Raw genomic sequence first — 22,105 nt, forward strand, 5'->3', positions numbered from 1 at the left:
TATCTCCGGACACTTGAAAGACCTGCACTGGCTCCCCGTCAACAAAAGAATCACGTTCCGCCTCCTCACCCACGCACACAAAGCCCTCCACGACCTGGGCCCCAGGTACCTCAACAACCGCCTGACCTCCTACACTCCCACCCACCAACTACGATCGACCAGCCACGCCCTCGCCGCCGTCCCACGCATCCGAAGAGCCACCATGGGAGGAAGATCCTTCTCCACCTGGCAGCCAAGACCTGGAATTCCCTCCTCATCCAGGTCCGGATCACCCAGGACCACCTCGCCTTCAGGAAGCAACTCAAGACCTGGCTGTTCGAGCAGTAGCGGACCCCTCCCCCCCCCCTCAAGCGCCTTGAGACCCCCCGGGTGAGTAGCGCGCTATACAAATTTCTTGATTGATTGATTGAGAGCGTTTTGTGCCAGGCTGCTGCTGGCAGGCCACCACGCACATGGTTGTTCGACTTAACACATGGCAGCTGACCCGCCATTATGATTTCCGGCACTCTCACTCTTTTCCCTGGGAGGGGGAATGGGAGGGCTTGGTGGAAGACACTTTTGGTGTCTCCATACTGCTTTACCTTTTCTTTCCCAGAATCCTCTTGTAAGAATTTATGGAATTCATCCTGCTCTTTTCAAAATAGCCACCTTACCATTAGTTGCTATGAGGCGATTCCCCATCCAATATCACTAAGCTCTCTTTTTGTGAGGTACTTTGTCTTTTGGGTGAGAAGATTTGTTTCTACTTGCATTGCAACACTTCTTACTCCCTGTTAGTTTGTTGCCTCGCTCCCGATCAGTTTTGGGATTTCCTAGTCGTTCAGACGTTTAGTTCCAGCTCCTAGCATTTCATGTATATCCTGAAATTTCCTACTCCCTGGAGTCCCGCCTCCTGTACTTAGGCTTCTACTGTTATCTGAAGCTTTGCTGTCAAGTTCTTTTTTGCCTTTGGGATTTTTCCTCTATCTGAAAGGCACCATCTGCATCGGCGTACTTATGTGTTGGTGGCATCAGGCTACTTGAAGGGGTCACCCTTACCTCTGGCAACCAAGACAGTAAAGACCTGGGCTTCTCGACCTTCACGCAGTCAGAGGTTAATCACTAGCAAACTGGTACAAGGTTCACTAGATTCTGGGGATTCATAAAGACATAAAAAGAAAAGGCACCAGGCTATATACCCCAATCTTAGAGCACCAAAAGTCTATATCCACCCACCCTATGGGGGAGAATGGAGGACCTAACCACAATCTGCTCCCCACAGGCAGGGTCAGAAATTCAATGGATGCTATGCATTAGATTTTTTAATTTTTTTTAGATGGTGTGGGAAGCCAACCACTCCTGGCATCATGCTGCACCCCCACCCATAAAGCCCCTACAGTCTTTTTGCCGGGGGATAGAGCATCTTCATCCCCATAGCAAGTGAGTAGGATTTTTGATTGCTTGGACATAGTTTTGACAAACTGGTCGGCAGAGAAGGTGTTATCCCCCCATTCTGACTCCCCTGGCGGGCACAAAGACTATCTGTTGCCTGGGGATGGGGATGGAGATACAGTGCAGTACCAGGATGGGCATATGAGGGAGGCTCAACGTCCATCACATTACCAGTGACAGAAAGTGAAAAGAGGAAAGGGATGGGGTGCTGATCCACCTTGGCATCAGTCCCCACCCCTTAGCTCCAGACAGTATTTATGCTGCACGACAGACAGACTCTGCTGGACCATATATCAAAACTATGCCCATAGTAATCACAATTTCACCTCACTTGTCATCATAAATAGCTGCAAAATTCAGGCTTGGTAAGAAACAGCGCTATCAACCCAACTCATACCACCCTGGACTCCCTGGATGTTTTCTTTTCAGAAATGTCTACGTTTGGTAGGGTTTCCCTCACTGCTTGCTGTGCCCAGGCCCAAACACAGCAGCTAAACACATCACCAGAGTAGGTCAATTATTTGAAAGGCAGACGCTTGAAGTTTCCTTATTACATTTTGGTGCCTTTTATGTTACAGGTGTCTCACCCAGCCACACAAATGGTGTACCCTCTTTTATCAGGAGGAATTAAATAGCTTAACATTTGGTATTAGAAATTTAATTTCTCCTCATTGTTGGCTTCAAAATGTAAGCACATTTTGCACACTCCCTCTGACTCGTATGGTATTATGATTAACTGCAAATTCAGAGTTGAACAAATAACCACTGTTGGACCTTTTTGCAGGGTTATACCCACATTTTCTGTCTTCCTCCTCCTGTATTTTTCTTACCATCTTATTGTTGGCTCTAGGACTCTGGGCACTTTACCAATGCTATACAGCTAAAGTGCATGTGCTCTCCTTTAAACATGGTGTGATTGGTTTACACCTGTTTGGCATATTTAATTTACTTGTAAGTCCTTTGTACAGTGGTATCCCATATACCCAGGGCATGTAAAGCAAAAATGCTACTAGTGGGCCAGCAGCGCTGCTTGCGCCACCAACAGAAGTAGCCATTCAAACCTGTCTCAGACCTGCCACAGCAGGGCCTGCGTGCGCACTTTACTGCCACATTGATTTAGCATTTAAAGTTACTTGCCAAGCTTGAAACTTCCCTTTTACTACATACAGGTCACCCCTATGGTAGGCCCTAGGTAATACTATGGGAAGGGTGCTGTTTAAGTAAAAGGTAGAACATCGGTCTTTATTGTGTGGCATGTCCTGGTATTGACAAACACCCTATTTCGTTCTTCACTACTGTGAGTGCTGCTCCGCTCATAGATTAGCATTGGAAATTTCTGATTTGAAAGGAGTAACGTTACCCTGTTTGGTATGTTTGGAATAGTGGTGATAAAGCCTGCTTATTGGTGTAGGTGGATTTTTCATTACTATTGTATGAATGCCACTTTTAAAAAGTGGTCATTTCTCTGTGCTGATGACTCTTTGTGCTTTGCAGCCTGACTCCAACCCACGTCTAGGGCTGAGTGACAGCTATGCTTTGTGCATACTTTCCAGACAGCTGTACTTAACACAGGGAGGGTTTGGGTGTAACAGGATTACATCTGCATACTGAATGGTATGCCTGAGCTGGGAGAGGGGGAGGCAGGGCACACTTACATTTGTATAGGATGTGGCCTGCCCTCACACAAATGGCGGATTACCCCTTTCTGTTCGTTTGGAACCAGAGCTGGGTAGAAAGGGGGTGTTGTGCATGCCTAAGGTTCCTTTGAAGTTGCCCTTAGTTTAAAGACATTTTGAGCATAAGTACAGGGGCTTTGACCTCAGGTTTTTAGACACTCCGTTGGCTTGTAACCAGACACTGCTGGCTCTACAGACTGCACGTTGCCAGAAGGAAATGTTACGCTGCCAGGAAGAACTGCCATTCGACGGACTTGCATGTTGTGCTGACCTGTGGTCTGCAGGGCTACAAGGACTGCTGCTTTGCTTCATGTACCCTTTATGTGCTGGCCTGCAGCTTGCTCCGTGCTTTCGTGCTCCCCAGTTGTTCTACAGGGGCCGAGTGGTGTGTGCCCCCTCCCTGTTTTGCTACAGGTTCTACTTCCAGCATGTGGAGAGATGGGGAGGGGGGTAGTGGAGGGGGCTCTTTTGTCCTACTGCCAGCGAATCGAGAGCGCTTTATACTTTCCGTACATACAGAGCGTGGGGAGTGCTTCTGTGGCGAGAATACGTGTGGAGAGCACTTCATTTTCATTGGTCTTTTACCACAAGACCAGTGCATGCTGAATGAACCCTGGTTGTGTTCCGGACAGCTGCACTAGCAGCGCCTGGTAAGCGCTTCCTGGGAGGATGCGCATGTTTCCATGCTCCAGGCTGTGGGTGGCCTCTGAGGTAATCCCCAACCCGGGGAGTTCTGGGTCGCCTGGCAACACCAAAACCACCACCCAGCTGCAGGAGTCACTGCCCATGGAGACGTGGGGGACCGGGTGACTCGGAGTGCAGAGCCTTGCTCCTTGTGAAGCCCCGGAGCCAGAGGGCTTGTTCCAAGTACCGTAACTCCCCAAGTGAAAGATACCACAGCATTAGTAACTGCCTGGTACAGGTTGTTGCGGAGGACACAGTTAGGTCTCTCGTGAAGTCCTTCCATGGGGATTGCCCCCGTGTTTGTATCTACCTTGATGGGCATTTGTCCTGCATTCATGGGAGTGGATCCTCTGGAAAGGACCCCAGAAATGACGAGGGGCTGTGTTTACATTCAGGGAGCTCCAGACTTTATTGTATACAGTGTAGGAGAGTGCACTACGTTGGGAACCTGAGATTACTGCATAATACCTAATAGGAGCACAGAAGCACTGTGCCCTATAGCTTGAGGAGATTATCAGTGTTCATGTGTATATGTGTATATGGTGATGTCTTGGTGATGTCTTGGTGACACTATATGTTTCACATTTAATTACTGCATTTGGGGCCCTGATGTGATGATGTATGTCATGTTGATGCCTTATACTGATGGGATAACCAATGCTATTTCAGGAGCTGCATAAAATACACCAAAATGTTTTCTTTCATGATGTTTTGCAACATAACAGTTGTTCTTTGATTGTATGAATTGTGATGTTTTTGTTGATTGCCTAGTGGCAAAATAATCACTGATTTATGTCGTTTTGGTCTATGATTTATGTATGATATATTTTTATATACTATTGTGTGGAGTATCTTTGATGGTGTATTTATTGTGTCACTGGTGCGAGTGTGTTGAGCAAACGCTTAACACATTGCTTCTGGGATAAGCCTGACTGCTCTTACCAAGCTACCAAGGGGATGAGCAGGGGTTATCTTCGGTGTGTAACTCCCTTACCTTCACTAGAGTGGTGGGTTCTACCTGGCTCCGGAGCATACCCTGGCCAACCAGAAACCCCATTCCCAACAACCCCTATTAGTAACCTCATGCTGTAGCCCAGATTTTAAAAACAGATAGGCTTCCTACAAAGCTATATTTAATTAATTAGATTTGACCATAGGAACGGATGCATGGTCGGTACACAATAAAAAATCATTAGAAGTTGTAGCTTAGTTAATTGCTGGCTCTTGTATCGCATGTATTTCGACAATCAATAAATACTGTATGCCCTACAATCAGAAAGGTTTGATTGAGCCAACAATATGCAAGTTTTGAAAATCGACCTCAGGGACAAAACAATTACAGATTAAAAAGTTGCCATTCATTTCTAAAAAATTTTCAACTGATTTCCTTAGTTTCTTTGGTAAAAAACCATGAATGATTTTGGTTGAATCTGTTTGAGTTTTTAATTTTTGTGATACAAGGATAATGCAAATGATGGATAGTAGAGCATACAGTTAAGGATAGGCCATCAGACAATCAGTAAAGGATATTCTAACACACAAAGCACATCATTAACATGGCTAGGTTACAAGAATAGGCAAGCCCTGTAAGCCTGTAAAGGAAGGTGGACCTTGGCGACTAGTCATATTATGTGTGTCCAAAAGGCATTTATATCTCTGTGTGTCTGAGGAAATCAGTATATCAACTCCTGTATTTGAACAATAGTCAGTCAAACCGTTGATTATAGAGATAACTGATTCATTTTATACAATCCAAGGTATAATAACAATAATAACCATAAAATAGGAACGTATGTGACCTTCTGTCTCAATGCCCCCCACCGCCCTGGCGCCTTCGCTCATCACAGCCAACTAATGCATTGTTAATGATCCATAAGTAAGATGTTTTGGGAACATGTAAGTGCTGGGCTTCATAACTAGGAGGAAGAATCGCTGCCATTGACCCTAGGCTCCATGTCCGGTGCTTCTTATAAAGGTTCAGCGCCATTGCCTGCCTCGTGTCACTGAACCTTTGTAAGAAGATCTGGACATGTGTCCAAGCTCATTTATCTCCTTTGTACACACTCTGGCCTATATTTGCCAATCTTATCATTCAACAAGACTGGGAACAAAAACAATGAAAACCCAAGCAGCCCATAAAAACAAAAATCAATTTTTCCTACGGTTTTTGTACAACTAGTGGACTGAAAAATTTCCGGACACTGGTATTGAGTTTAGGTATAATGGCGCCACGTGGAATATTCGCACACAATATCTTGATGCTACCAGTTATTTAACGGTGCTAAAAGGTGGAGAGAACCACCTAACTCCCCAGGACAAGCCTAAGCCTTCAAGAACATATAACACTCCATAGCACACGTATATCAATCTTTGAAGTAACACAGGTACGTAATGTGTTCAGTCAGTGCAAACATAAATAATAGACAGGAAATAGTTCTTCTTTCTTCTTTGTCGCTCAATTTAATACGTGCAAGTCTTCACAAATTGTTCTCTACAGCCAACACGTGTTTCGTCACAACCGGGAGGTCGTCCCGCGACTTTCTCAAGGCTCTGTGATTGTAAAAACACAAAAAAAACAATGTATGTATTGGTAATACTATCCCTTTTCAAAATTCAATTGATTCCACTAAAAGAGACGGTCAAATGTACCTCATGCATATGGTGGGAAAGAAGTGACATTTTTCCAAAAGAAATAACCAAATAACACAGAATGTACCACTGCGTGAAAACAGTAAGTCTATGACTCAAAACCAGATGGAGAGACCAAGTAGATGTGCGTGATGGTTCCAAACTACATTTCCCGGGGTACGTAGTCTTGGATAGTATCGTTGTGGGTGTGATTGTGGAATTAGAATTAGATACCAACATATTATACAGAACAGTGACGCCACCACCCCAGAAACCCTATGAGGGTCGGAATTATCACCACATAAATAGTAGGTATTTAACATAATATAACAACCGGTGCATATATATTATTTTCATTCTAGTTTCTAATACGCAGGGTGACTTATATGCTTTCATCGGTCTCCCTTTTTTTTACAGAACATATTCTTCACATCAAATAGGTATTTATGAGGTTTAACTAAGACGACTTGCAGCTAGTATCTAACCATATACACCCTTAAATCGCCTTTACCACTTATTTTCTTCCGTGCACGCTCAACACTTTATCACCTATACCCTTAATTTTTTATTTTTTGTCCGTATCACAATCATACCCACAACGATACTATCAAAGACTACATACCCCGGGAAATGTAGTTTGGAACCATCACGCACATCGACTTGGTCTCTCCATCTGGTTTTGAGTCCTAGACTTACTGTTTTCACGCAGTGGTACATTCTGTGTTATTTGGTTATTTCTTTTGGAAGAATGTCACTTCTTTCCCACCATATGCATGAGGCACATTTGACCATCTCTTGTAGTGGAATCAATTGAATTCTGAAAAGGGATAGTATATCCAATACATACATTGTTTTTTTGTGTTTTTACAATCACAGAGCCTTGAGAAAGTCGCGGGATGACCTCCCGGTTGCGACGAAACACGTGTTGGCTGTAGAGAACAATTTGTGAAGACTTGCAAGTATTAAATTGAGCGACAAAGAAGAACTATTTCTTGTCTATTATTTATGTTTGTACTGACTGAACACATTACGTACCTGGGTTACTTCAAAGACTGATATACGTGTGCTAAGGAGTGTTATATAAACTAGTGGACTGAGGCAACAGTACATGAAGTAAACAATTAAAGTATATGTTCTTCTAACGAAACCATCTAGATTACTGGCAATGGCATACTGGGCAATTTATATTGTGTAAACTAACACAGACTTAAGTAGTCCTTCTGGTTAGGTAAGAACGATGTAACAAAACTGAAACATACACACCCAAAGGTTCACATTAGCCAGAGCATCACATATAGAAACAAGCTAAGCAACATAGTCGGATTACACATTGCTCCCATCAGCACTGTCCACAAGATATATCACGCAGAAACATCCAACAGAGTACACCAGACACACACAAAAAATCTTATGAAGAGACCACTATGAGGCCATATTAATGGCAGAACCTGAGCAAAACAAACATATATAACATAAAATATAATAGCCAGGAATATATATCTGGGAGTGCTGGTTGGTTACATGTAAAGGTGGATAAGGTAAACAAAAACATGATACATTTTTATTAAGGTGTTTTGATCGTATGAACTGGTCACACCTTTCGGTAAGAAAGTAAGAGCAACTATAAAATAAAGTTCTAAAACATATCCCCGAGGAAATTTAAGATCTCTCTGAGCTATATAAAAAGGTCTAAGGAAACACTCTCTTTCTCAGTGAGTACAGATATATTGGGAGGGCTGTTGGAAATGGCAACTTAGAACAGTGGAGGCGTATTTTATAAGTGTCAATGTTGTATTTCTCCAGTGTAATTATGTAGCATCTAGTTCTTTTTTACGTTTTTGTTATTTCAACAGGTCCTTTTTCGTGCGTGGACGAGGTAGGTGTATTCTTGGGTATCAGGATACTCAGAGCTTTAATGAGCCAACTGAAGAACAACACTTCAGTCAAGTGTTTGCTCAAAGACCAAAAGAAACAAGACCATACTCAAATGTTGTGCCTTTATTTGTTAAACAAACTTGCAAAAAATGTGAATCACTGACCCCTTCTCTTGTTTTCAACACCTTCTCTCACCCCATTCCTCCCATTGACCCCTTTAAATATAATTTCACATTATTTCTTTCTTCGATCTTGTAAGCTCAACACAGTCCCTTTCACTCCTCCCCACTCTAACCCCCAGACATCATGCCACTGGCGTCCTACCAGATGCGGCTTCCCAAGACCATCTCGGGCAGGCTGCACACATAGCTGCGCCAGTTTGATTCAGAGTGGGGAGAGGCCGGTGGGCTGCTTCGTTTTCTGCCTAAACGTACCTGTAGGCGGGCGACCCGCTGCTAAAACATCCCACGCTCCCATTATTCTTTCTGGGGGTGCCGTGCTTGGGGGGGGTAAGGGGCAGCAATTAGCAGATCCTAATTTGCTGGCGAATTCTAGGTCCCAGAATTCCCTATACAAGACAGATTCAGCGCAATCCAAGATGCCTGCCCTGCTTACTTTACCCACTAGTTTTTTCCCAATCTAACATGGCAACTCACATTTTTTTAATGCAATTTACTGTTTTCCAGGGTATCTAAGGTAGCCTGCCCATCTTGTTTGCGTCAAAACGCTTGGTACTAGTAGATGTGTTCCCTCGCTCCTGAGTCATGTTTAGAGGTTTCCGTTTCTTCCTGGAGAGTTTGGTTCCAGTGCTTCCAGCTTTTTCTCCAGTTTCTTGTTTCCTGCTCCGTTCTATTGCACAGTTTTTTCACCACTGTATTCTTGATGTCACCTGGAGGTTTTTTGCCCTTGTGTTTTTTTCTCTTTCTGGTGCTCCTTCCTGGAGGCACTATTTCTTGGGCATTTCCTAGTGTCTGAGGCATTGTGGATACACGAAGGGGGCAGACAAGAGCAGCCAAGGGTGGGGATTTTCAGTGTTCCCATTGTAAGCATTTTCCGGAATCCGTATCGTGACAGTTTGCAAAACCAACTTTTTGTGTCGGACTCTGCAGATATGGATCAGACTCAAGTTCTACCCCAGGACGTTCAGAATGACCAAGCCCAGGACTCAGTCCAGACCATCCAGCAACAGATGCAGGAGCTGCAACAACTGCAAGACGAGAACCTGGCTCTGTGGCAGTCACTGGCCTCTGATGTTCCAACCATCTCAGGCAATTCCATGCTTCTCTGGAGAACTTAATAAATTGAAGGATTTTTTGAACGCCATTATGGAATTCTTCAGCTTCCATCCAGCTGAAGTTTCACACGGAAGAACCAATGTTGGTTACCTGATTAGTGCCTTGTCTGGTGTGGCCCTGGGTTGAGCGACCCTCATAGTAGCCACAGAAGATCCATGACTGTCAAATTACTCCACTTTCCTGTCGACGTTCAACCAAATTTTCAAGAGACCTGACCTAGAATTCTTGGCTGAAGAGGCCCTCTGCAATACTCAACAGGGAGGGCAAAGCATTTTGTCCTATATTACCCATTTTCACCAGCTAGCAGCAGAAACTACATGGGTGCCGCAAACTTTAGTTACTCTTTTTGCAGGGGCCTTAAGGAAGAGATCAAGGAAGAGTCTGTCCTTTCTGCCCGAGAGGACAGGCTCTCAACATTGATGGCTCAGGCCCTACATATGGAGCATCAATTGTGTAAACATCAATCTGAAAGACGTAGAGCTCGTCCTTTGCCCACCTACTCTTTGCCCACCTACGGCAGTAATAGACCAGTAGAAAAGTATAGGTTTCTCTTGAGGAGTCCACCGTGTCACCTACTGAAGAGCACATGCAGTTCGGCATGGCCCGTGGACCTCTTACAGAGGTCAACAAGATCACCCACGCAAACACTGGCTTTGTATGTACTGCAGTTCTCCAGTGCACCTAGTCAGAGTCTGTCCGGTGCGTCCTCAGAAGTTGCTGGAACATGCCAGGTCCCATCCTTAGTGAAGGGAGAACGGACGGGACAACCTCAAACCCCTTTTGTGGAAATGTCTGGAAAATACAAAGCCTCCCTTTTTCTTGGATACACAGAGCCCCGGAGTGCGGGTGAGGAAAAGATATTAGTCCTCCATGACAATTTTGCCATTGGTCTGTACATTCCTCGCATCATCAAGGAGTCTACTGAACAGGTCACACTGTTGATGGAACACCTCTAGTTTCCTTCTGGTTCTTACCTTTGGTAATCATCATGAAACTATCTCCTTTGATCTCGTCACATAGTATTCCTTGGAATTCCTTGACACGACACACCCCGTATATAAGCTGGAAACCTGGACTATTTCTTTATCCTCCCAATTCGGTCTTAAATTTTGTTACTTCATGGATGATTGCTGGACCCCTAAGGAACTAGTCAACTCCCCTACAATGTGAATCAGTATAATCAACTCTGTACAGGGAGTGACCAAACAATATCTGGATTTTGCTGATCTATTCAAAAAGTCAAGGGAACGGATTCTGGAATCCCATCAGGAATTTGATTGCGCCATTAGCACTGAGCATGGAGTCACCGTTTCCTTTGGAAGGATTTATTCTCTCTCTGAATCTTGAAAAGGAAACTCCAAGGCTATACTTGGAGAATTTGCGGAATAGCATTATAACCTGGTCCTCATCCCCAGATTATGCTATGTTGTTCTTCGTCCCTAAAAGGTCAAACAAATTAAGACCTTGCATTGACTATAGGGGAATAAATAAGATTACCGTAAAGGCTTGTTACCCATTACCTTTGATCAAAGATAACTTGGAAGCTATCAGAGGTTTGAAGAGATTTACCAAATTATACCTGCACAGAGCCTACAATCTATTATGCATCAAGGAGGGAGATGAGTGGAAAACTACTTTAAGAACTCCCATGGGTCATCTTGAATATCGAGTTATGCTCTTCGGATTGAGCAATGCTCCAGCAGTTTTTCAACGATTCATGACTATACTTTTTCAGACATGCTTAACCAATATGTGGTAGTATTCATTCATGATATCCTAGTATTCTCTAAAGATCCACTCTTACATCATCAGTATGTCAGCCAGGTACTCCTCGGGCTCCGTCAGAACCAACTGTTTTGTGAATGGGAGAAATGTGAATTTGACCAAATCGAAATAAAATACCGAGGATACTGGATCAACAGTACGAGAGTCTCTATGGATCAGTGCAAGATTCCCACCTTTCTGGATTGGCCAGCTCCATCTAATATAAAATAAACCCAGTGTTTCCTAGAGTTTGCTAACTTATACAGACAATTTATTGAGAATGTTGCCCAACTAACCAGCAGAATTACCAGAATCCTCACGAAAGGCATGCTTCAACACCGTTTTCACCTCGATGATATAGCCAACAATGCTTTTCTAAGCTTAAAAAGAGACTTTACGCAAGCATCAATCTTGCGTCATCCAGACACCACTAAAACGTTTATTTTGGAAACTGGTGCCTCAGACCAAGCTACAGAGTAATGCTTCTGCAGTGGCATAAAGAGGACTGTCTTGAGCATCCAATCTTCCATCTGCCCCATATCCTGTCTGATACAGAAAATAATTATTCCGTCACCGAGAGAGAGCACCTAGTCATGAAAAGAGCCTGCACAGAGTGAAGACATTTCTTAATGTGAGTTCAAGAACCTTTTGAAATACAAACTGATCATCGAAATCTCTAATGCCTTTGAAACATTCAGTGCAGAAACAGCCGTCAGGCCCGCTAGGCATACTTCTTTAGCCATTATGACTTCGACATAACCTATATAAATCGGCAGCAAAAACATTCTAGCAGATGCACTATCAATGTAGATATCCTGAATTTCCATTACTCTTTGATCAAAACCGTTTCCCTCTCCAACGAATAATAATAGCCGTACAATCCTTTCTGGAGAAAATCTAAGCTGTGAATCTCAAAGTCTCTCAAGAGGAGTGGGACTACCTACAAGGACTAACTGCTAGAAAATTATTTAGTCTTTAGAGGAACAACATTATTTATTCCCACAAAGAAACTCCGTCTCGAGGCATTCAAAATGTGTCATTACTCACCAGCTGCAGGTCACATGGGTGCCAAATCAACTCTGGAGCTCATGTTTCGTTCCTTTCTTGGGCAGTCTTTCAGGGAAGACACAGAGTCAAATGTAGGTTCCTGTCCAGTCTGTGCCCAAAATAAGACTTCCCATTCTAAACCTTCAGGGCTGCTACAACCTTTACCTGTCCCTCCAGAACCATGGCATACCTTATCCACAGACAATATTACGGCTTTACCCCAGTCTGACGGTAATATCGTCATACTGGTCACAGCTGACTCCTTTTCTAGAATGGCTCATTTCACTGCGGTAAGGAAAGTACCTTCTGCTAAAGAAATGGGACCGATATTTTTACAAAAGAATTTCCAATTGCATGTGCCACCTCATGATATCATATCAGACCGCGATCCCTAATTTGTTTCCCATTTTTTTAAATCTTTTTGCAAATCGAGGTGGCACTCCCCTATAGTATCCACTCTCAGATCAATGGCCAGACGAAGCATGCACATTAAGGTTTGAAACAGTATCAGCGTTGTTATTGAAATTCCTCACAGAGTAATTGGCCTTTCTTCCTACCCTTAGCTGAGTTTTCTTGCAACACTGGTGTTCATAGTGTTACTAAATCCACTCCATTTTTCTGTCATTAAGGTCTTCACCCTTGGGTTTTTCCTTCAGCTCTTCCTAGTCCGGTATGGGTTACTGAGACTGCTGGATTTTTACAGCAACTACAGTCTTTCAACCGTAAAATCTCGTCTGCCCTGGTCAAATCGAAAACCAGAATGAAATCTTTTGCTGATTTCCATCGCACTTATAAAGTCGGGGACAGGGTATGGTTTTCCTCTATAATCCTCACTGCTCACATCTCCCAGAAGTAGTACAATCCCTGATTGTATGGCCCTTTTAAGAGTCTACAAATCATGTATCAAATGGCCTTTAGCGCGCAATTACCCCTTCTCTGGAAGATTCATCCCGTTTTTCACTCCTCAATTAAAACCATACCGGATTGACCCTTTTCGGCGACTTTTATGCAGACCTTTTCCCATCTTGGTTAATAAGGTTCCCGAGTTAGGTGCGTGGTCAAGGAAGATAGCCGACAGGACAAGCCCTTAGGGAGCTGCTCATCCCTGTAGCCTTATCCTTAACGATCCTGCCTCTGCATAATGTTGTTGGTGTCATCCGCACTCTACGCTGTGCTTCTAACCCTTGGGAGTCTCGCGGGGGGGGGGGGGGGGGAGGGTGGGGGGTGTCCAAGGCTCCTTGTGGGTAATATAGCACAAAACTCTAAAGGTTGGGAGCTCCTGGGGGCTTAGCAGACTACTCAGTGCGGGCCTAGAGGTGCTCCAATGCCCATCTTTGAAGGGCCAGGGGCAGTGCAGAGACACTTGAATGGGGCAGGTGATGGCATGAGCGGAGACCTTGTACCCAGTGGCTGAGTTGCAACGCACACCCTGGTTGTTGCAGGGGGTCTTTGGTGTTAAAGCGCAGGCGCCCGCAGTTGCAGTGACGGTAATCTTGGAAGCACCTCCAACAACGGCATCGGCCCGATATCCCCTGCCCCTGATGAGAAGTGCGGAAGAGCCTAGGGTAGGAAGCGGCTGCAGTCCTGGGCTGGAATCCCTTTGCGTCCAGATATCAGCTTTTTTTGCCGGCCTGCAACAGCCGTGCTGGGACCCCTGATCGGGCTGCCCATCCCTGTAGGCCTGAAGCTGGCATTGGGAGCCAGGCTGGATGCCGTGAAGCCATGGATCACACTCCTACCTTGCTTTGCTGGGAGCGCTTGATAACAGCCGTGGTGCTGGACTTCCTGCTAGTACCTGGGGCTCCGGCCTGGCCCACAAGAGATCACGCCTCGGCCAGAGGCGTGGCTGCTGCCTGGTACCCAAGGGTCAGAGAAAGGATTGCCTTGATTGCACCCATAGGAGCAAAGCAGAGCCCTGTCTGAGCCCTCACCCAGCTGGTCTTCCCTCAGGATTACGGGAGCCGGGGTACCGGGGGGGGGGGGGGGTGTGGAAATGACCTTGGGCGTAACCTAAGGCTGTCTGGAACTGCAGAGGAGGCTACATACCTGGATGTCGGTGGGCCAGTGAGGGCTGCGACCAATCAGTTGTGGTGCCCGGGGGGGGGGGGGGTAAAGGGGGATGGAGAGGGATTAGCAGTGTAGTTGTACTAGCCTCCCCCTTTGTATGTGGCCCTCGGAGCTGCCTGGAGTGACTGGGAGAGATCAACATCCTGGAGGTGGACCTGAGGTTTTGCGCCTGATCCGTAGATGCTACTCGGGGGCTCTGGCTGTTGCCCCTTAGCTGCTTACCTCGGTGGCTGCTGACCCACAGCCGCTCTGACTTGCAGATGGTCCCTTGGCATTTGCTGGACCAGATATGGTCCCCTTGGTCACACTTATCCTACCTCCTCCTCCTGCAAACCCTGGACTGGAGCTTCAATGTTGTGACGCCCTCCCGTGAGGGCCAGGCTCTGCTGTATGATTACCGCTGGGAGGATTTCCTGTGCCGGTCTCCTTCTTGGCCACATCATGGGGTAGGACAGACCTCAGAGACACCTGCAGGGCAATAACATCACTCAGTACTGTACCGTACTTCAGTCAACACATAGGTTTACTCTGGAGGAACACTCCGAGAGCCTTCTCCAGCGGCCCTCCTGCAGGCCATCCACAGCCATAGAGCAGCGCTTGAAGGACTATTACAGGAGTTTCCACTGAGGTAAACTCCGCAAGGTTGCTGACGAAGTTGCTGAAGACTGAGGTACCTCTTCTAAAACAGCAAGTCTTCCAGCTCACAGTTGTCTCTAACACAATGAAACACCACGTGGTGAACACAGAGGGGATGTCATGCCAAAATAATGGGTTTTCCTGAAAAGTAGAGGGCCAGTCAGTTGAGCGGTTGCTGTAAAAATTGGTGCGACTCACGCTGCGTCTTAAATATGTCTCCAGGGGCTGAAAGTATGTTACATGCAGCTTTGGCTGACCCGTCCCTCTGTCGGCTCTGCTGTCCAGGAGAATCGACTTTGGGCTTTGAAAGAATGCTACAGGTTAAGAGTCCCTTCACTGTTGGTATTTGCTCAGGATTCTCATAACTGGAGTTCCACACTTCAACTAGTTTTGTGTGTCTCCCCAGATACATGCTACCTGATGGTTTCGGTGTTTTGCTGACCGGCCTTTAAATATGCATATGACAAACTTCAGTGCTGGTGCTAACTGACCAAGGGCTTTTCCAGGTATTCATCTCTTAAAGGTCAGTTCTACAACAATGTCCCACTCTTTTAATGAGGTAGCTGCTGTAGGACCCTACTTCACCATGTAGCCGATATGCGTGGTTCACACTTATTTTCCTACCAAAGAAATGCATTACTCACAGATTAGTTTATCTTACTTTTTTTATTTTTTATTTAAGGTGCTTGTGAGAAGTTGGCCTGGTATATGCTGTTCACTAGTTAAAGTGGACACCTTGCACCAGTACAATTCGACTCTTATGGTAGTAGGTTTAAGACAACCTTTCAAAGAAAGCTATCCTAGTGGTAGCTGTGGAGTGCAGCCATCAGGCTAAGTCTTTATAGGAATGTAAAGCAGCTTGTTTTACCTTATAATCTCCTGAATTACTAAATGAAAGGACACCACACAGGTATATATATCAAATATATATGTATTTATTACTAGACACACTCTACTAATCTCTTTATGAGATTAGAAGTCAGGAACATATGCACAAATCAACGTTTCACAATAAATTAAGCACAAATATGGCTGGGGCCCTAGGGGCGTACCAGACAATATACTAAAAAAGAGACTTAAGAACGACTTGAGAAGGGACAAGGCCTAGGGCCTTCAGAAGTACTGGGACCTCACTAATCCACCCAAGGCAGGTAAGCAAAGGACCCACGGGAGACGCATGCAGTGTGAGAACACAGCCGCGGATCCCAATTGACTTCAATTGAGCAAGTCACGGTTGGAATTTTAGAGTTTTAGGATACTTCGGGAGAGTCTACAAGCAAGTCACTTACAGGGTGAGTAGTTCTAGAGCCAACACACACAGGAGCACCGTAGTGCTGGAGTTACCTCACCCAGGGAAGCCGGGTGCATAGCTGTCTTTTGGTGTCGGCTCGCGGCGTCGTTTTCAACGGGAGCCAAAGAAGACTTGCTGCTTGTGAAGACAGAAGAGGTGTCCGGTGGAATCCAAGGCTGGATTCAGAAGAAGGAAGAACTGAAAGCAGAGGGGACAGTGTTCAAAGTCACTTGGCAGTCACCTGGGGCAAGGAAGCTGGATGCTCACAGTCGATGGATGATTTCAGGTGATCACGGGTGTCTTGACTCTTCAGCCACGAGGTCCAGGAGGCGTCGTCGATGACGATCAGGAGCTGGATTCGGCATGTCCCACGAAGTCTGCAGCTTACTGCAGTGTCAGTGACCAGAATGGAACCAACAAGCCTTGGTAACAGCAAGTCTCGTGGAAAGTGTAAAAAGTCAGCGGTGCAGACCAGCAAGGTCTGAGGGACTCACCCAGCGAGGGTAAGTCAGGGCAGGCCTGGAGCAACCAGGGGAGCCCTTTGGAACTGTAGAAAAGTCTTCTAGGGACCCACAAGCCAACCGGCAAGGGATCACGAAGACGCCTCGGGAGGATTCACTCAACAGGGGCCCACGGTCACTCTGATGGGGTAGGCCTCTGATCTTCGGTGGAAATCCTGCTGGAGGTTGGACCACACGTGGTCCAATGCACAAGTTCGTAGAACGTCGTGAATGGGTTGCACTCGAAAATAGTGCACGGTACCCAGGGGTTGCGGTTCCTCATCACTCGTGGGGTCCACTTGCCTCAGCGTCGCTGGGGACTCACGATGGCCTTGGAGAAGTCAGGAAATCCTATTCCTGGGCTGCAGGGACTTCGGACTCTGGCGGGAGCGGGAAAGTTAGCGACCATTGATGCAAAGTTTTGGTGCCTGCCAAGCAGGGGAATCACTCCTTGACTCCAAGGGAGATTCTTCAGTCTTCCAGAGGTAATGGAACGTCGACGGTCCAAGATTCTTCTTCAGAGCGTCGTCCAGGGATATCTAGTTTACAATGGCAAGTGCTTCCTAACTTATACTAGAAGAAAGGGAGGGACTAGATCTACGACCCCTCCTATGGGAGGGTCAGGGGAGTGGGTGGCTACACCCACTTCCCTTTGTCCAGTTTCGTTCCAGAGCAGGGGCAGGTAGCCCCGGAGCCGGTTTTAACTAGCATATGCACAGAGGAGCCGACTGCTCCCCCAGTGCAGGACTTCAAAGCACTCTAGGAGTGCACCCATCCAGCCCCAATACACTAAACCCTGTCTGGGAGGTGGTCACACCTTCCTGTGACAGGATACCTATTGTTGGGCCTCCTCCACTACAAGTTTCGGTCATCAGCAGGAGGGCAGCCCAGTGTCTGTGACTGGTGGCATCCATTTTGTGATGCCAGGGCTCGTAAGGATTCTACCGCGTTTCCACAGTAGGTACATGTCTATCCCTCTAGAAGGGTGGAATCATACTCCCACACCAGTTACTGGTGTGGGGGTATGATTCCAAAGCGTTTGATACCAAACACAACATGTTTTGATGCAGCCATTCCAAAGTTAGCATTAACCGCGAGGTTATAATGCAATTAAGAGTATATGGTTTGACCGCATTCACAAACAGCCCCAGAGAATAGACTCTGAGAGCTGCAGAGGGGCCCTGCTCAGGCAGAGGCACCCCCTCCAAGCACCCTGTCCTCAGGATTGACAGGGCCTGCCTTAGGGGTGATTGATAGGTTTAAATGCGTGTGCAGGGAGAGATATAGTGAACCTATATCTCAGTGAGGAGAGCTAGCACCACCTCACCCAGGCTGCAGTAGCAGGCCTGTGGTGTCAGATTTAGTCTGCTTCCCAGGGGTGGCATAATACATGCTTCAGCCCCTGGTAGGTCTGTGAAGTACCTATGCCCTTGGTACCTAAGGTACCATATACTAGGGGCTCATAAGGTACCACAGTATCCAATCACTAATGCATCTAATATGCACTCCAAGTTGTTTAGAGAGAACAGAGAGGCTGGGGCCCTGATTAGCAAGGTCCCAGCCAGACTAAAGCCAGAAACCAGTGTCAACATCAGAAAAAAAGTGGGGGCAACATAAGGTGCAGATCCTACTCTCCTACACAACCCCCCCCCCCCCAAACGCAGGGACACTAAACTAACCTTGACCAGTTGAGTCTTCGTGTTCTAAGTGGAAATACCTTGAGAGTCCATCTGCATTGGCATGTTGGGTCCCAGGTCTATGTTCCACTGTATAGTTCATCCCCTGTACGGAAATGGACCACCTTAAAAGTTTGGGTTTTCACCTTTCATCTGTTTGAGTCATAGGAGGGGCTTGTGGTCAATCTGAACTATGAAGTGAGTGCCAAACAAGTATGGCCTCAGCTTCTTCAGGGCCCACACCACAGCAAAGGCCTCCCTCTCTATAGCTGACCAACGTTTCTCTCTAGGGGTCAGCCTTCTGCTTATTAAAGCTACTGACTGGTCTTGACCTTCATCATTCAGTTGAGACAGTACAGCTCCCACACCCAGCACAGAAGCATCTGTTTGGACAATGAACTTTTTGGTGTAGTCTGGACTCTGTCAGATGGGGGCAGTGCACATGGCCTGCTTAAGGTCTTCAAATGCCTTCTGACAGCTAGCTGTCCACTGAACCTTTTTTGGCATTTTCTTTGAGGTAAGATCATTCAAGGGGGTCACTATAGATCCATATCACTTTACAAACCTCCTACAGTCCCCAGTCAGGCCTAAGAAGGCTCTCACCTGTGGCTGGGAGGTTAGAGCAACCCATTCAATTATGGTTTGGATTTTGCTCTGTAAAGGCTGAACCTGGCCTCCACCTACAAGGTGGCACAGGTACACAACCTGACTCTGCCCTATCTGGCACTTCGTGGCCTTGATAGTGAGGCCTGCTTTCTGCAGGGCCTCCAAAACATTTCTGAGGTGGACCAGGTGATCCTGCCAGGAGGAACTAAAGACAGCAATATCATCTAGATAAGCTGAGAAATAAGATTCCAGACCTTTTTTCACCAACCTCTGAAAAGTGGCAGGTGCATTTTTAATCCAAAGGGCATCACCACAAAGTGGTAGTGCCCACCAGGGGTTGAAAATGTTGTTTTAGCTTTTGCATCATCAGCTAACCTGATCTGCCAGTAGCCAGCTGTTAGGTCAAATGTACTCAGATACTTGGCTGAGGCCAAAGTATCAATCAGCTCATCTGCCCTTGGAATTGGGTAGGCATCAGTCCTGGTGACTGCATTGAGGCCTCTGTAGTCTACACAAAAGCTAATTTCTTTCTGACCACCCTGGGTATGAGGTTTGGGTACTAGGACTACTGGGCTAGCCCAAGGGCTATCTGAAGGCTCAATCACACCTAACTCCAACATTTTCTGGACTTCAGTCCTGATACAGTCCCTGACATGGTCAGGTTGCCTGTAGATTTTACTCTTGACAGGCAGAGTGTCTCCAGTGTCCACCTCATGGGTGTACCAGGAAGTCTGACTAGGGGTCAGGCTAAACATATGTCTGTACTGCTACAGAACTTGTCTGCACTCAGTTTGCTGATGGTCAGTGAAGCGGCTGGCCAAAGCAACACCATCCACTGACCCATCATCAGGGTTCTGTGAGAGCAGGTCAGGGAGAGGGTCACTCTCCTCCTCCTGTTCCTCATCAGTTGCCATGAGCAAGCCCATGTCAGCCCTGTCAACATATGGTTTCAATCTGTTGACATGGAGCACCCTTAGGGGGCTCCTGGGAGTTCCAAGATTCACCAGATAGGTGACTTCTCCCTTTTGCTCAACAATTGTATGGGGGCCACTCCATTTGTCTTGGAGGGCTGCTGGGGCCACAGGCTCCAACACCCACACTTTCTGTACTGGCTGGTACACAGTCAGCTCAGCCTTTTGGTCATGCCAAGTTTTTTGTAGTTCTTGGCTGGTCTCCAGGTTTTTGGTTGCCTTCTTCATGTATTCGGCCATCCTGGAGCGGAGACCAAGTACATAGTCCATCACATCCTGTTTGGGGGGTTTGAGAGGTAACCCCCAGCCCTCCTTCACCAAACATAATGGACCTCTTACAGGATACCCAAACAGAAGTTCAAATGAGCTGTATCCATCCCCTTCTGTGGAACCTCTCGGTATGCAAACAGAAGGCAGGGAAGAAGAAGGTCCCATTTTCGCCAAAGCTTTTCTGGGAGTCCTTTAATCATCTCCTTAAGGGTTTTGTTGAAACGTTCAACCAACCCATTGCATTGTGGGTGATAGGGGGTGGTGAATTTGTAAGTTACACCACACTCCTTCCACATTGCTTTTAGATACCCTGACATGAAGTTGGTACGTCTGCCAGATATGACCCCCTTTGGGAAACCCACTCTGGGGAAAACTCCAATGAGGGCTCTTGCCACCACAGGGGCTGTGGTGGTCCTCAGGGGAATGGCCTCTGGGTAACTGGGTGCATTATACCACTACCACCAGGATAAATCTGTGCCCAGATGCAGTTGGAGGGTCAAAGGGACCAACAATGTCAATCCCTACCCTTTCAAAGGGTACCCCCACCACAGGTAGTGGTATCAGGGGGGCCTTTGTTGTGCCACCTGACCTGACTTGCCACTAGCTTTGCAAGTGACACAGGAGCGGCAAAACTCCTTGGTGTCCTCGGACATATCTGGCCAATGAAAATGTGGAACAAGCCTGTCCCAGGTCTTGTTTTGGCCCAAGTGACCTGCTAAAGGGATGTCATGTGCTAGGGTCAAGAGGAACTCACTAAACCTCTGCGGTATTACCAACCTGCTGGTGGCTCCAGGGGTTGGATCTCTACCCTCAGAATATAGGAGCCCCTCATCCCAATAAAATGTATGGGACCCACTAGCACTCCCAGCAGCCTCAGCAGCAGCATACCGTCTAAGGGGTTCAAGAGAGGAGCAGCACTGTTGCTCCTTACTCAGATCTTCTCTAGAAGGTCCCCCTGCCCCCAAGAACTCAACCTGATCAGGCTCAAGTCCCTCTAGGGCAGTTCCTTCTTCAGGATCCACTTCTCCTCCCTCAAGAGGTGAATCTGTGATCTGAGACAGAGGGGAAGGCACTGCCTTAACCCTACTGCTCCTCTTCTTGGGAAGCATCTGGTCCATAGTTTCAGGATCCAGAGCTGGTTCAGTTTGATGCATTTTGGCCTGTGACCTGGTCACAGCAAATACCTCTGCAGGGATGCCCAACATCCCAGCATGAGTCCATAACTCTACTTCAGACCAGGCTGAAGTCTCTAGATCATTGCCCAATAGACATTCTACAGGGAGGTCTGCATTGACTACTTTCTTGAGGCCAGTTACCCCTCCCCAGGAGAAATTCACAACTGCCAGACTATGGTTGGTCCTGACATTGCTTGCATTGGTCACCTGGTACATTTCACCCAGGATGATCTGCTCAGGGTCCACAAGATCCTCTGCCACCATGGTGACACTAGCACCTGTGTTCCTGAATGCCAAAGCCTGTTTCCCATTTATTATAGGCTGCTGTTTATATTTGACAATGAAAACATCAGAGGGTCCCTGTACTCAAGAATAGCAGGGTAAAGTAGCAGGGAATACACAATTCAAAAAACGAGAGAAGAACCCCTATTAGGAAGATAACCTCTCAAAACCACAGAAGAGAAACAGTGTGCTATAACATTCTTTTGTTTTTTATTATAAAAATATAAAGTT

At 46.5% G+C, this 22,105-nt stretch overlaps 1 protein-coding gene across 4 annotated transcripts in view; it reads right to left on the reverse strand.

Moving 5' to 3' along the window:
* The window catches only part of LOC146860205 (uncharacterized), a 515,433-nt gene that overhangs the window by 450,500 nt on the left and 42,828 nt on the right, over positions 1-22,105 (reverse strand). The gene's annotated exons all lie outside the window — the stretch shown is intronic.

The sequence above is a fragment of the Triturus cristatus genome, chromosome 3_1, assembly GCF_964204655.1.
Source record: "Triturus cristatus chromosome 3_1, aTriCri1.1, whole genome shotgun sequence".
NCBI lineage: Eukaryota > Metazoa > Chordata > Amphibia > Caudata > Salamandridae > Triturus > Triturus cristatus.